The sequence below is a fragment of the Panulirus ornatus genome, chromosome 39 (assembly GCF_036320965.1).
Source record: "Panulirus ornatus isolate Po-2019 chromosome 39, ASM3632096v1, whole genome shotgun sequence".
Lineage (NCBI taxonomy): Eukaryota > Metazoa > Arthropoda > Malacostraca > Decapoda > Palinuridae > Panulirus > Panulirus ornatus.
The window spans coordinates 14,727,498-14,740,863 of NC_092262.1; the positions used below are offsets into that span (position 1 = coordinate 14,727,498).

The 13,366-nt window shown below is 40.0% G+C and overlaps 2 long non-coding RNA genes across 2 annotated transcripts; both read left to right on the top strand.

Annotated features, from left to right (window-relative positions):
* Positions 1 to 3,646: 3,646 nt before the first annotated feature.
* LOC139761202 (uncharacterized) lies at positions 3,647 to 6,062 on the top strand. Its single transcript, XR_011715477.1, has 3 exons — positions 3,647 to 3,732; positions 5,192 to 5,403; positions 5,608 to 6,062. It is a non-coding gene; the product is annotated as an uncharacterized lncRNA (long non-coding RNA).
* A 2,867-nt stretch (positions 6,063 to 8,929) lies between these two features.
* LOC139761203 (uncharacterized) lies at positions 8,930 to 11,827 on the top strand. Its single transcript, XR_011715478.1, has 2 exons — positions 8,930 to 9,102; positions 10,179 to 11,827. It is a non-coding gene; the product is annotated as an uncharacterized lncRNA (long non-coding RNA).
* The last annotated feature ends 1,539 nt before the right edge of the window (positions 11,828 to 13,366 follow it).

The window sequence follows — 13,366 nt, forward strand, 5'->3', positions numbered from 1 at the left end:
CTTTGGTATTTTGACCTTTGTTGGAGACCACAATTCATGCTCTAGGTTGGGTGTTGATGCTGAGAATACACTGCAGAAACATAGTAGCCATGTTTAACATAACGTCATATACTCTAGAAGAAATGTGATATTTGTCTTGTTCATAAACAGGACATGGAATCATGAAATGAATATTTGAGAACCGTTTAAGTTTTTTCATATTTTCATGAACAGTATGATTCTTTTTACCCCAGGAAGTTTCCCATTGAATTTTATGATTAACGTCTTCAGCAGTCTACAGTTTCTCCATTACTTTTTTTGCTGTACTGGAGTGAGTATTTTGAAGATATGTTGAATGTGTTTGATGATATAGTGGCAAATATAGGGTGTTTTGGTCGAGGTGGTATGTGAAGTGAGAGGGCTAGGGAGAATGGTTTGGTAAACAGAGAAGAGGTAGTGAAAGCTTTGCGGAAGATGAAAGCCGGCAAGGCAGCGTTAGGATGGTATTGCAGTGGGAATTATTGAAAACAGGGTGACTGTGTTGTTGATTGGTAGGTAAGGATATTCAATGTATGTATGGTTCATGGAGAAGTGCCTGAGGATTGGAGGAATGCATGCATATTGCCTTTGTACAAAGGCAAAGAAGATAAAGGCAAGTGCTCACCACAGTGAGGTGAAAGGAGGTCAAGGAATAGAGTGAATTGGAGCGATGTGGTATACCGGGGTTGACGTGCTGTCAGTGGATTGAATCAAGGCATGTGAAGCGTCTGGGGTAAACCATGGAAAGCTGTGTAGGTATGTATATTTGCGTGTGTGGACGTATGTATATACATGTGTATGGGGGTGGGTTGGGCCATTTCTTTCGTCTGTTTCCTTGCGCTACCTCGCAAACGCGGGAGACAGCGACAAAGCAAAAAAAAAAAGAATATATATATATAATGCATATATATATATATATATATATATATATATATATATATATATATATATATATATATATATATATATATTTTTTTTTTTTATTTATTCATTTTGCTTTGTCACTGTCTCCCGCGTTAGCGAGGTAGCGCAAGGAAACAGACGGAAGAATGGCCCAACCCACCCACATACACATGTATATACATAAACGTCCACACACGCAAATATACATACCTATACATCTCAATGTACACATATATATACACACAGACATATACATATATACACATGTATATATTTCATACTTTCTGCCTTTGTTTATTCCCACGGTAGTTTGTTAGGAAGTGAGCAGCAGTTTTGTGTTGTCTCCACTGTAGTAGTGTGAGGCAGAAAGCCAGCCTTGAGCATCAGGGAGTTAAGTCATGTATTGTGTCATGTTGTGAACTACCCACGTACGTTAGAAACAGAGCGACCGACGTGTTTTTGCCTCTGAAGCGTATGTGTCAGGCAGGAAGTAATGATAACGGAGTTAGGCAATGTAGTGTATCTTGGAGTGATTTACCGATGTGTAACAGACACGATGCCACTGACGTCTGTCAGGGAGTGAGCAGTGTTTTTAGTGTGTCAGGTAGGAAACCATACCTTTGTGTGTCAGAGAGAGAGAATCTAATTTGGTCTGCCATGAAGTGAGCTACCGACACACGTGTGTTAGAGACAAGCTCATCGATGACTGTTGGAGAGTGAGCAAAGTTTTTGAGTTCGTCGAAGTAATGTGTGGTGAAGTAAGCTACCGACGTGCATCAGAAACTGAGCCTCCGATGCCTGTCGAGAGTGAGTAACGTTTCCTCTTCACCTTTATAGTGTGTCAGGTAGGAATCCGTAATGTGTGTGCATAAACGAATTAGTGGAAGTAGATTGTCGAGAAATGAACCAACGACGCCAAACTAAAGCGTCCCCCTAGGACATTTGATCCAGCTAATGCCAGACGATTATTTTCAACTAACTTGCTTTATGGGTTGTGAAAGTAAAGATATACATTCAGACGTATATTCAGGCTAACGCGAGACGGTTTTATATAGATTTTGTGGGGCACATAGGTCATCAGAGTAGAGTTTTACCTTGAGAATTTTCTTCTGGCCTAACACTTGTGCGGGCTTCGTGGGTCATCAAAGTAAAGCTGCACATTGGTAACTTTACTCTGGCTTAGCGAGACGATTTTATTTAGCTGTTTAGGGCACCACAGGTAATCAAAGTAAAGCTTTACTCTGAGTTTATGCTGACCAATGCCAAACGATATTTTGCAGCTCTGTCTAGCTCCAAGGGTCATCAAAATAGGCTTCACCTAGGGAATTATATATTTTTGGTCGATGACGCGAGTATATTTAGTTTTTAGAGAGTAATGTGAGCTTTAGGTATTAGGCAGAAGGTTGTTTGTTAGGGAGCGAGTTGCCGGAGTCTCCCAGGGAGAGAGCCACTGCAGGGAGTAAAGCACCGACGCGTGGCGGTGGCTGACACCCTACTGTCAGAAAGTGAATTGCCTGTATGTGTTGGGCGTAGTCGTCAGTCCTGGAGTGTGCTGACATTCTGTATCAGGAGGAGACGGACCAACACGCTCCAGGATATGAGTTGCTGACGTATGTCATCTGGTGAGACGTCATTGGAAAAAGCGGCTTTGATGCTTCAGGGAGTGAGCCGTTCTTGTTTAGCAGGGAGCGAATACCTTATTGTGTCAGAGAACAGGCCATCGTAGTGCACTATCGTACATTTGTACGTATATGTATATACTCGTTAATAAGATGTTTTGATTAGGGCATTTAGATGACCCTTCTGCCTGGGACACTCCACAAAAAAGTAAATCAATCAGGACAGTTGGCATACGTGGCTTGGAAATTTCCTTCGACAAATGTTGTTTCAGGAAATACCACATTAAAAGCAGGACGAGTATATTGCTCATGTTTTAGTGTGGTATGTTTACACTCTTCTGTTGATTCTGTGTCCACCTCTCATTGCACGTTAGGGAAGTACTCTAAGAACATATGTGGTTAATGAAAACCATCGACGCAATTCCCTTGTGTATGGGGGGGGGGGGGGGGGGGCCATTTCTTTCGTCTGTTTCCTTGCGCTACCTCGCAAACGCGGGAGACAGCGACAAAGTATAATAAAAAAAATAAATAATAATAATCGACGCAATTCCACTTTCTATGGTGAGTGTGGAAAATGGTGAAATAGGTTGTTAGTCCTGGCTACGGCCGTCCTGGCAGATGTTCTATGTATAATAGTGATAAAAATGTTGAATTTCCATCAAGGACAAAATGTGTTCTTAAGATTAGTTTTTTTTTCAGTCGTGGTTGACCATAGAAAGACAAACAAGTAAAACATTGTTTAGAAATTGACTGATGTCAGAAGAGTCGGAATACATTATAAACGTGGACGATGTCTGAATCCGAATTGTTACACTGGCACTGACATAGACGGATTCACCTTTACAATATATATTCTTTATTATGCAACAAAAATAATTTTCCTGCATAGATTTTTTAGTAACGTGTATGTAGCACGAATACATGGAATATTAGTAAGTGTATAGTCAAAAACGAACGTTACAAAATGATAAAAGGCCATGCAAGTCACTTCACTGGATTGAGACAACGCTTTGCGATACAATGAAGCCTCGCTTCTGCTTCGAGATGGCGGACGAGCGCGTTTATTGCGGGATCGAAGATCATGTTTCTGGTTCATACGTTCATTCCTGGGTTGTTGTGGTGAGTGACAGTAACGCGTTAAGGGTTCCGGCAAGTGTAGTGGTGGAGGAGGTTTCAGGGTACTAGAGAAGAGGTAAGAATCTGGTCACTGAGACACTCTGGGTAAAACTCAATTTGCTGACACAAGTCTTGTGGTGGTGGAAAGGTGAGGATATGTGACCACAGGTGACTGGTCGCCAGCTCGGTATTTGCCAGCTGGCTTCGTGCTCCCGGCTCGGAGTTGACTGATTTCTGCATAAACAAAGGTCTTATTTCTAGTCAGGTAAGAGTAACATTTAGAGATTTATGGTTGTAACTAATGTAGAGTGAGTGGTGAACTATAGTTAGGTGTACTTAATGTAATTACAACTGCTAGAAAATGTAGAGAACAATGAACTCTGTAGACAGAGACTTCGAAGTATATTGCAATTCACTCAGGTGACAGCTTATGATTGTTCATCCTGGAACGTGTAACCCGCCATAGACGTTACTCTAGTTAAAATGGTTTTGGTAAATTGATAGTTTAGCTCATCCGAATGACGTTCTTTCTTTTGGATTTGCAAAATTCAAACAGTAACAGACCACTGGGTCCTTTTGAAGTTTCGTGTTGCCAGTGAAAGAAATTATAAATTGTGGTAAGAGCTCGCCCCCACTGCCTAACCTCCCCTATACGTGGTCACTTCATCCGTTCTCACACCAGCAGACCACAATAATAATAGCACAATTCCATTATAATTATCCGCTGCTTGGGAGGTTAGGTAAGCTTTTCATAGGCTACGGTCGGGTGGGCGGGGAGGTACTGCACTGGGTCAAGGTGAGGTAGGCTAGAATAGGCGGGTGAGTGGTGGATACCAAAGTGGATCATTGTGAGGTAGGTTTAGGTTCGGTCAGCCGCGAAGTGGTGGCCTCTATACTGGGTCGCGGTGAGGTAGCCCAGAAATGGCAGGTGAGTGGTGGCTTCTGTACTGAGTTACGGCGAGGTAGGTAGGGTCGGCTGGCCGGGGAACGGTAGCTCGTCTACTGGACCACATCGAGGTAGGCTAGGGTGAATCGGAGAGATGAGAGGTTGGTACTCAGAGGTCGCATGATCTCTCTCCTTGATAATGTGTTCTCCATACTGGGCATCGCACATGAAGTTGACCTGTCCACCAACACCATGAAGTGGAATAGAAGGTTGGAGAGCGGTAACCTTAACGACTTAATGTAAGCTATAAGTGTGTGAAAAGGAGTGGAACATGGCAGCAACGGTGAATGATGTATAGAGAATGAAATACCTGCGTCGGAGTTTATCATCAGCCAAATCCGAAGTGTCTGTTCGCGGGTAACTATATATGGGTATGCGTAAGTTTTGATTAACAATGAAGTAGGCTATATATTTGAAAATATTTGTCATTATTGTAACCTCATTTTCATATTAAAGGTATTACGTCGATTGTAAGTTATGAAATTAGGCTTATAACTATCTAAACTTGATAATTGAAATTTAGATTTTCAATTCAGGGAACTGAGTGTCCATTCTTTGTGAACATGGTTGTGTTTTATTGTTGGTAGAGAGAACATGAGCGGCAGAGGTAACCCCCTCCAGCGAACGTGATGGGCATAAGACGTTTTTCCGTTGAGCCGCAGGCTAATTTTGCACGACAAAGGAACACACCACAGAACTCCCGCGAGGATAGAACGCCTGAGGGAACAGCACATTCTGAGTGAAACAGAATCTGGTCTGAAGCAGTGTTCACGGAGGAGATGTGTATATCCAACTCTCCTGGTAAGGTTCACTGCTGGAGGAGGAACTGTAACCGATATGATGTTGAGAGCTTGTTGTTGTTCAAAGACTTAGAACGGCATAGTTATAGTAACCAGAAATTCATGTTGGTAACCAAAAGTTGATTTGATGTACTGTTTATAAACCATATTGATATAAATCTTGCCGAATCACTACAATAAGCATTAAAATCATAATGTTTCGCAGGCACATATGACCGAGCCAGCATGAGCGAGGAGGCCCGTTCATATCACTTTACCTGTTTCATGTAGAGGAGTGACATTACATGGCCTGGGTGACGTTTTCCACATTGGAGGTTGCTTCACTGCAACGACTGTTCCAGTAAGTGCTGGAGGAACGTTTCTACCGTCTCTGCGGGCGAGAAGTTTACCTCTCCATGCCGGGCCTGTCATTTCTATTAACGATAGGTGCCCCGTCCACACTGCTCGTGCCGTTCAACGCTGGTACTTAGGAACAAGACACCCTGTAGCTCCTGGACAAGCCAGCAATGAACAGACCAAATTATCATTGAACATGTTTGGGCAAAAATGGTGTACACCTGGCAACCAGGAGACAAGATGACTAGCCATCAACTACCGAACCACGTCCACGCCTTTCAGGAACTCTGTAGGCTGGGCGGTGTATTAAATTGTACCTAAAAATTGGGTTTCATTTGTCTTTATAAATTGATTGGTTTATTATTGCTTAATACATATAAGTGTCAATAATAAGCATAAGACAATGTATACTTTTACGATATGTGGAGGAAAATGTATGTATGTTTGATTTATTCACGTTGTTATGAAGGTTGTTCATGTCGCCAATATATTTTGTCTTTCCAGCTGTAAGGAACGATTAACGTTTGATAACGATTGCAATGAAATATTTGAATGGTTGATTGTGTTTATGTATATTGTTTTCATGATGTCGAACCTCACACAACGCATCAGTGTGATACGAAAGAAGAGTCGTCAGTGAAGAGAGAGAAGTTAATAATTTCAGTATCGGCTAACTTTACCGCTGACGAATGGAGTGTATCAATATCCTGCTTACGAGAAGGACAGGCAGGGATGTTCATGCAAATATCGTATTATAACGGGGAAATCGTGTAGCATAACTGTAACCTATTTGCAGAATTGATATCACCAGTGTTCAGTTAAGAATATATCTTGCTGCTCAGATACTTAACCGTACTACTGCAGCACTTGGTTCAGTGGTTTGCATTAACCACTTGCAGCCTTCACCTACCTCAGCTTTATAGATATCACACCCTCTCCAACTGAAATGTCCGAGGTACATTTTGATTGATAGGATAATAAATGAGGATGAATGTCACTAGTCGATCATCGTAGAAATTGATGGTTTGGAAATTTTTTTTTTTTTATCCACGAAGGATAATGACACTATAACTGTATACATTTTTTTTTTTTGCTTTGTCGCCGTCTCCCGCGTTAGCGAAGTAGCGCAAGGAAACAGACGAAAGAATGGCCCAACCCACCCACATACACATGTATATACATACACGTCCACACACGCAAATATACATACCTATACATCTCGACGTATACATATATATACACAGACATATACATATATACACATGTACATAATTCATACTGTCTGCCTTTATTAATTTCCATCGCCACCTCGCCACACATGAAATAACAACCCCCTCCCCCCTCATGTGTGCGAGGTAGCTCTAGGAAAAGACAACAAAGGCCACATTCGTTCACACTCAGTCTCTAGCTGTCATGTAATAATGCACCGAAATCACAGCTCCATTTCCACATCCAGGCCCCACAGAACTTTCCATGGTTTACCCCAAATGCTTCACATGCCCTGGTTCAATTTCAAACTTACCTCCCAACTGGCTTGACTCCTCAACCCTACTGTACCTAATAACCTTGCTGTTATTCACGTTTACTCTCAACTTTCTTCTTTCACTTTACCACACTCAGTCACCAGCTTCTGCAGTTTCTCACATGAATCAGCCACCAGCGCTGTATCATCAGCGAACAACAACTGACTCGCTTCCCAAGATCTCTCATCCACAACAGACTGCATACTCGCCCCTCTTTCCAAAACTCTTGCATTCACCTCCCTAACAACCCCATCCATAAACAAATTAAACAACCATGGAGACATCACACACCCCTGTCGTAAACCTACATTCACTGAGAACCAATCACTTTCCTCTCTTCCTACACGTACACGTGCCTTACATCCTCGATAAAAACTTTTCACTGCTTCTAACAACTTGCGTCCCACACCATATAATCTTAATACTTTCCACAGAGCATCTCTATCAACTCTATCATATGCCTTCTCCAGATCCATAAATGCTACATACAAATCCATTTGCTTTTCTAAGTATTTCTCACATACATTCTTCAAAGCAAACACCTGATCCACACATCCTCTACCACTTTTGAAACCACACTGCTCTTCCCCAATCTGATGCTCTGTACATGCCTTCACCCTCTCAATATATACCACAAAGATATATATATAAAAAAAAATTTGTTTCACAAGCCTTCAGCATAAAAGTATGGGTATATATAAAGGAGGAAGTATGGATAACTTCGGTAGACTTACTGTACCACAATAGTAATAATGGTTTATATGAAGGAATTGGAAGGAAATATTTCGGTACAATATGGAAACTGGTTATAAAAGGGATAATTTGTGCTGATATGAAATTTTGCAAAGGAAAAACGTACAAAGATAGACCTGTGTTCCCAATAGTACGAAGCATAATGAGGGTATCACATAACATCTAAAATGCAGAAGCTTAAACATTTTTTGCAGATACTAAAGAAAAGTATATTAATTTCCGTACGCTCTCAACAATGCACTACCGTATGTTTACAAGCAATGGCTTGATACTTTTTTCATCACCATGTAGATCTTATTTGAGTTGTTTTGATATAAATTTTTGCACCGTTTTTGATGTTATTAACAGGTGTTGTATTTTATATGTGAATTTCCATATGCATGCATTTCACACAGTTACACTTTGATATCCTATTTTGTATTACTGCATGCATGTGTGTACGCATGTACATGCAGTCTATCACAAGGTGAAAAAAATGTTCTGATATGTATTTTCAATACTGTATTGCACCAAATGAATATCACATGATAATTTGTTTCCTTTTATCACAATATTCAAGAATAAGGTGAAATGTAAGAGTATTAGGGAAATCTAAATTACCATAAATTACCAGCACAAACCGAAGATAGGATCATGACATGTATACTTAATTACTAATTCATATCAGCACTAGCAAAGAATTTTATATAAGTTAACATAATGTCAGTTTGTATTAAGTCTTATCATTGCTAAGGCAAAACATAACATTTATACCACACAAAGTACAATAAAGGACTCTATTCCCTGCAGAAATTATGGCAGATTTGAATATCTTGCAATTACTTTTAAGGTCCTCGTTTTCTTTGATAGTTAAGCTCTGTTTCCCGTTTTCGAATAGTTCTTGATTCGCCCCCAGATGGCGTTACTGCAAGCGTCACAAAAATTAGTATGTCAAAGTCTGAAATTGCGCTTCTTTGTATATGTTTCTTGCTGCTGAGCTCTGCCGCCATTTTAGTCTTCTTTGTGTCGGTGCCTAAGACGGATGTGTTCTTACGCTCTGCATTTCAAGTCTGTGCTGCCTGATGTATTGGTGTCTACTCTTATTTTTGGTAAGTCAGACTTTCCTTAGCACTATGGCAATGTTTCTGTGCATTTTCCTTGAGAAGTGAGGCTTCCTTGAGCTTTTATTCGATGTATCAATTCATAGGAAGGATTACACATCTAGCTAGGACGCCATTTTGGTTTCGTTTAGAATGCCATGATCAACACTCTTCTTTCAGTCCTCCTATCTTCCGTTAACCTTCATTGCTTTCTTTGGATTATTCACTTATAATCAAATTTTGTGTTTAGTGAACATATGTGAAGTGCTGTGTCTGGTAGACATACATCTTTATTGCTTTTTAAGTGTGGAACAATGCTTATAGAGGTGTTTTTCACTCGGTGAAGTGTTTACAAGGAAGTGTTTTTTAAACTTGGTGCAATTCGTTATGTTTCCGTGTGCTCAGTGTGTGAAAAGGAGTGGAACATGGCAGCAATGGTGAATGATGTATAGAGAATGAAATACCTGCATCGGAGTTTATTAGCAGTCAAATCCGAAGTGTCTGTTCGCAGGTAACTATATATGGGTATGGCTAAGTTTTGATAACAATGAAGTAGGCAATATATTTGGAAATATTTGTCATTATTATAACCTCATTTTCATATTGAAGGTATTACGTAGATAATAAAAGTTATGGAATTAGGCTTATAGGCCATATAGGTTGTTAGTTATATGGTTATTTGCCTCAATCGGCAGTTTAGCTCAACATGGGAATAATGACTACTTTAGTTTTATGTTTGCAGTATACAAACAATAAGAGACCAGCTTTTGAAGCTCCTTTTGCTGGTAAATGATGACATCCGATTGCATTATATTTACCCTAAATTTTCACAGAACAAGAAATGTAAGGATAACATTGCTAGTGAGGTTTTTGTCCTCGTAGTTGCCACCCATTTTAAGCAAATATTCAAAGATGGATGATAATAGATTAATCTATAATGTACCCATGACTTCAGCTCTATCATAACCCACAAATAAAGACTGGTAGATGTTATATACATGTCGTAATTTAACTTAATTGAAATATGCCGTAATATGTTCAAGTTGAAATAGAAATTAAGACACCGTTCATTTCCATAATTCCAGTCAAACAACGGGTTGGATATGATGACCTTCCCACCACCGTCGAGGACCACGTCACCCTCAGTCGTCTACTGACATCGCAAGAGGGAGGGAGGAAGCCGTCATGACAGCACTCGTCTTGCTTCAAGGAGGATTGTACCTCCTTCACGTGTAAGTTTGGTAGTGGGGTAAACCTTCGTCGAGTCAAGGAGGGTTGTACCTCCTTCACGTGCAAGTTTGATGGTGGGGTAAACCTTCGTCGAGTCAAGGAGGGTTGTACCTCCTTCACGTGCAAGTTTGATAGGGCGATAAACCGTCGAGTCAAGGAGGGTGGTACCTCCTTGACGGTACCTGAGCTCGGCCGACATTTTTAGTCTTCTGAGTCGGTTCCAAAGACGGATGTGTTCTTACGCGCTGTATTTCCAGTCTGTGTTGCCTTATGTCTTGGTGTCTATTCGTCTTTTTGGCAAGTCAGACTTTCCTTAGCACTAAGTCAATGTTTCTGTGCATTTTTCCTTGACAAGTGGGGCTTGCTTAAGCTTTTATTCGACGTATCAATACGTAGGAAGATTACACAGCTCCTAGTTAGGACGCCATTTTGGTTTCGTTTAGAATGCCATGATCAACACTCTTCTTTCAGCCCTCCTATCTTCCGTTTAACTTCACTGTTTTCTTTGAATTATTCACTTATATTCAAATTTTGTGTGTTTATTGAACATATGTGAAGTGCTCCGTCTGGTAGACATACATATTGATTTTTAAGTGTGGAACAGTGCTTATAGGGGTGTTTTTCACTCGAAGTGTTTACAAGGAAGTGATTTTTAAACTTAGGGCAATGCGTTCTTATGTTTCAGTGTGCTCAGGGCTGGGATCAAAGTAAAGTGTATTATCTTCTGTGACTCGCTCTGAATATTGTTAGAGACCAGCCCCGCAGCAGTCGCAAATGCGCGGACACCGTTGCTTCGTTGCCAGCGAACTTCATTGGGTCGTGGGTTCTGAAACTTAGTTCTACCGTTCTCATTTGCCTTTCGAAGGGGTCAAAACTGGCAGCCAGCCTCTTGAGAGCCCGAACAACAAGCTCTTTTTATTTTGTGGGCCAATAACCAGTGTTAAGAGGGAGGGTTTCCTCTAGTGCGTCTGCCTAGTTAATAGTTAGACAAAGCTAATGAGATTCGCTGACCCTTGCGTTCTGCTTGGCTTTCAAACCTTAGAACTGGGCTTCGCAAATTCTGGTAAATGTTGGGTTCTTTGATATTTTATTTGCCAATTTTAGGTGCTTGACGCCTTAGTTGTGTAAAACGCTTCAATTCTCTAAGACTGTTTCAAAACGGCAAGTTTTGAACATTATTGAGCCCAATAAAACATTGTTATATTCGTCTCACTAATAAAACTTTGCATATATGGAGTTTAGCTAAATGAAATATGAATTCCAAAGGATCAACATGCTCGAATACGTCAGTTAGGCAAGCCATCACTACTCCGTAGCGGTGGTAGCCATAACTACATGCGCAGCGATATTGCGCAGGACAATGTACAATCGTTGGTGTTCCGACTCTGTCGCGTGCCAGCTACTGACATGTTCGGAGCTGTAGTCGTTCTTTCAGAGCTAGTTGTTACTGCTCTTCCCTGCGTTGTCGCTACCCTTGCTTTGTTTTGAAGGGTTTTTGAAATTTATTGTTCAATATATTTCATATATTGAATGTCGAACCTCACACAACGCATCAGTGTGATACGAACGAAAACTCGTCAGTGAAGAGAGATTGATAATTTCGGTATCGGCCAACTTTACCGCTGACGAATGATGGAGTGTATCAATATCCTGCTTACGAGAAGGACAGGCAAGAGTGTTGATGCAAATATCGTATTATAACGGGGAAATCGTGTGGCATAATTGTAACCTATTTGCAGAATTGATATCACCAGTGTTCAGTTAAGAATATATCTTGCTGCTCAGATACTTAACCGTACTACTGCAGCACTTGGTTCAGTGGTTTGCATTAACCACTTGCAGCCTTCACCTACCTCAGCTTTATAGATATCACACCCTCTCCAACTGAAATGTCCGAGGTACATTTTGATTATGATAATGAATGGGGATGAATGTCACAAGTCGATCATCGTAGTTGATGGTTTGGAAATAAGATTTTTTTTTATCCGCGAAGGAGAATGACGCTATAATTGTATACATATACCACAAATATAGAAAGAAAAAACATTGTTCAGTTTCACAAGCCTTCAGCATAAGATTATGGGTCTATATACGAAGGAGAAAGTATGTGTAACTTCGGTGACCTTACTGTACCCAAAAAAAAGTCATATGGTTTATATGAAGGAATTGGAAGAAATATTTCGTATCAATATGGAAACTGGTTTATAAAAGGATAATTTTGCTGATATGAAAATTTGCAAGGAAAAACGTACAAAGATAGACCTGTTGTTCCCAATAGTACGAAGCATAATAGGTATCACATAACATCTAAAATGCAGAAGCTTAAACATTTTTTGCAGATACTAAAGAAAAGTATATTAATTTCCGTACGCTCTCAACAATGCACTACCGTATGTTTACAAGCAATGGCTTGATACTTTTTTCATCACCATGTAGGTCTTATTTGAGTTGTTTTGATATAAATTTTTGCACCGTTTTTGATGTTATTAACAGGTGTTGTATTTTATATGTGAATTTCCATATGCATGCATTTCACACAGTTACACTTTGATATCCTATTTTGTATTACTGCATGCATGTGTGTACGCATGTACATGCAGTCTATCACAAGGTGAAAAAAATGTTCTGATATGTATTTTCAATACTGTATTGCACCAAATGAATATCACATGATAATTTGTTTCCTTTTATCACAATATTCAAGAATAAGGTGAAATGTAAGAGTATTAGGGAAATCTAAATTACCATAAATTACCAGCACAAACCGAAGATAGGATCATGACATGTATACTTAATTACTAATTCATATCAGCACTAGCAAAGAATTTTATATAAGTTAACATAATGTCAGTTTGTATTAAGTCTTATCATTGCTAAGGCAAAACATAACATTTATACCACACAAAGTACAATAAAGGACTCTATTCCCTGCAGAAATTATGGCAGATTTGAATATCTTGCAATTACTTTTAAGGTCCTCGTTTTCTTTGATAGTTAAGCTCTGTTTCCCGTTTTCGAATAGTTCTTGATTCGCCCCCAGATG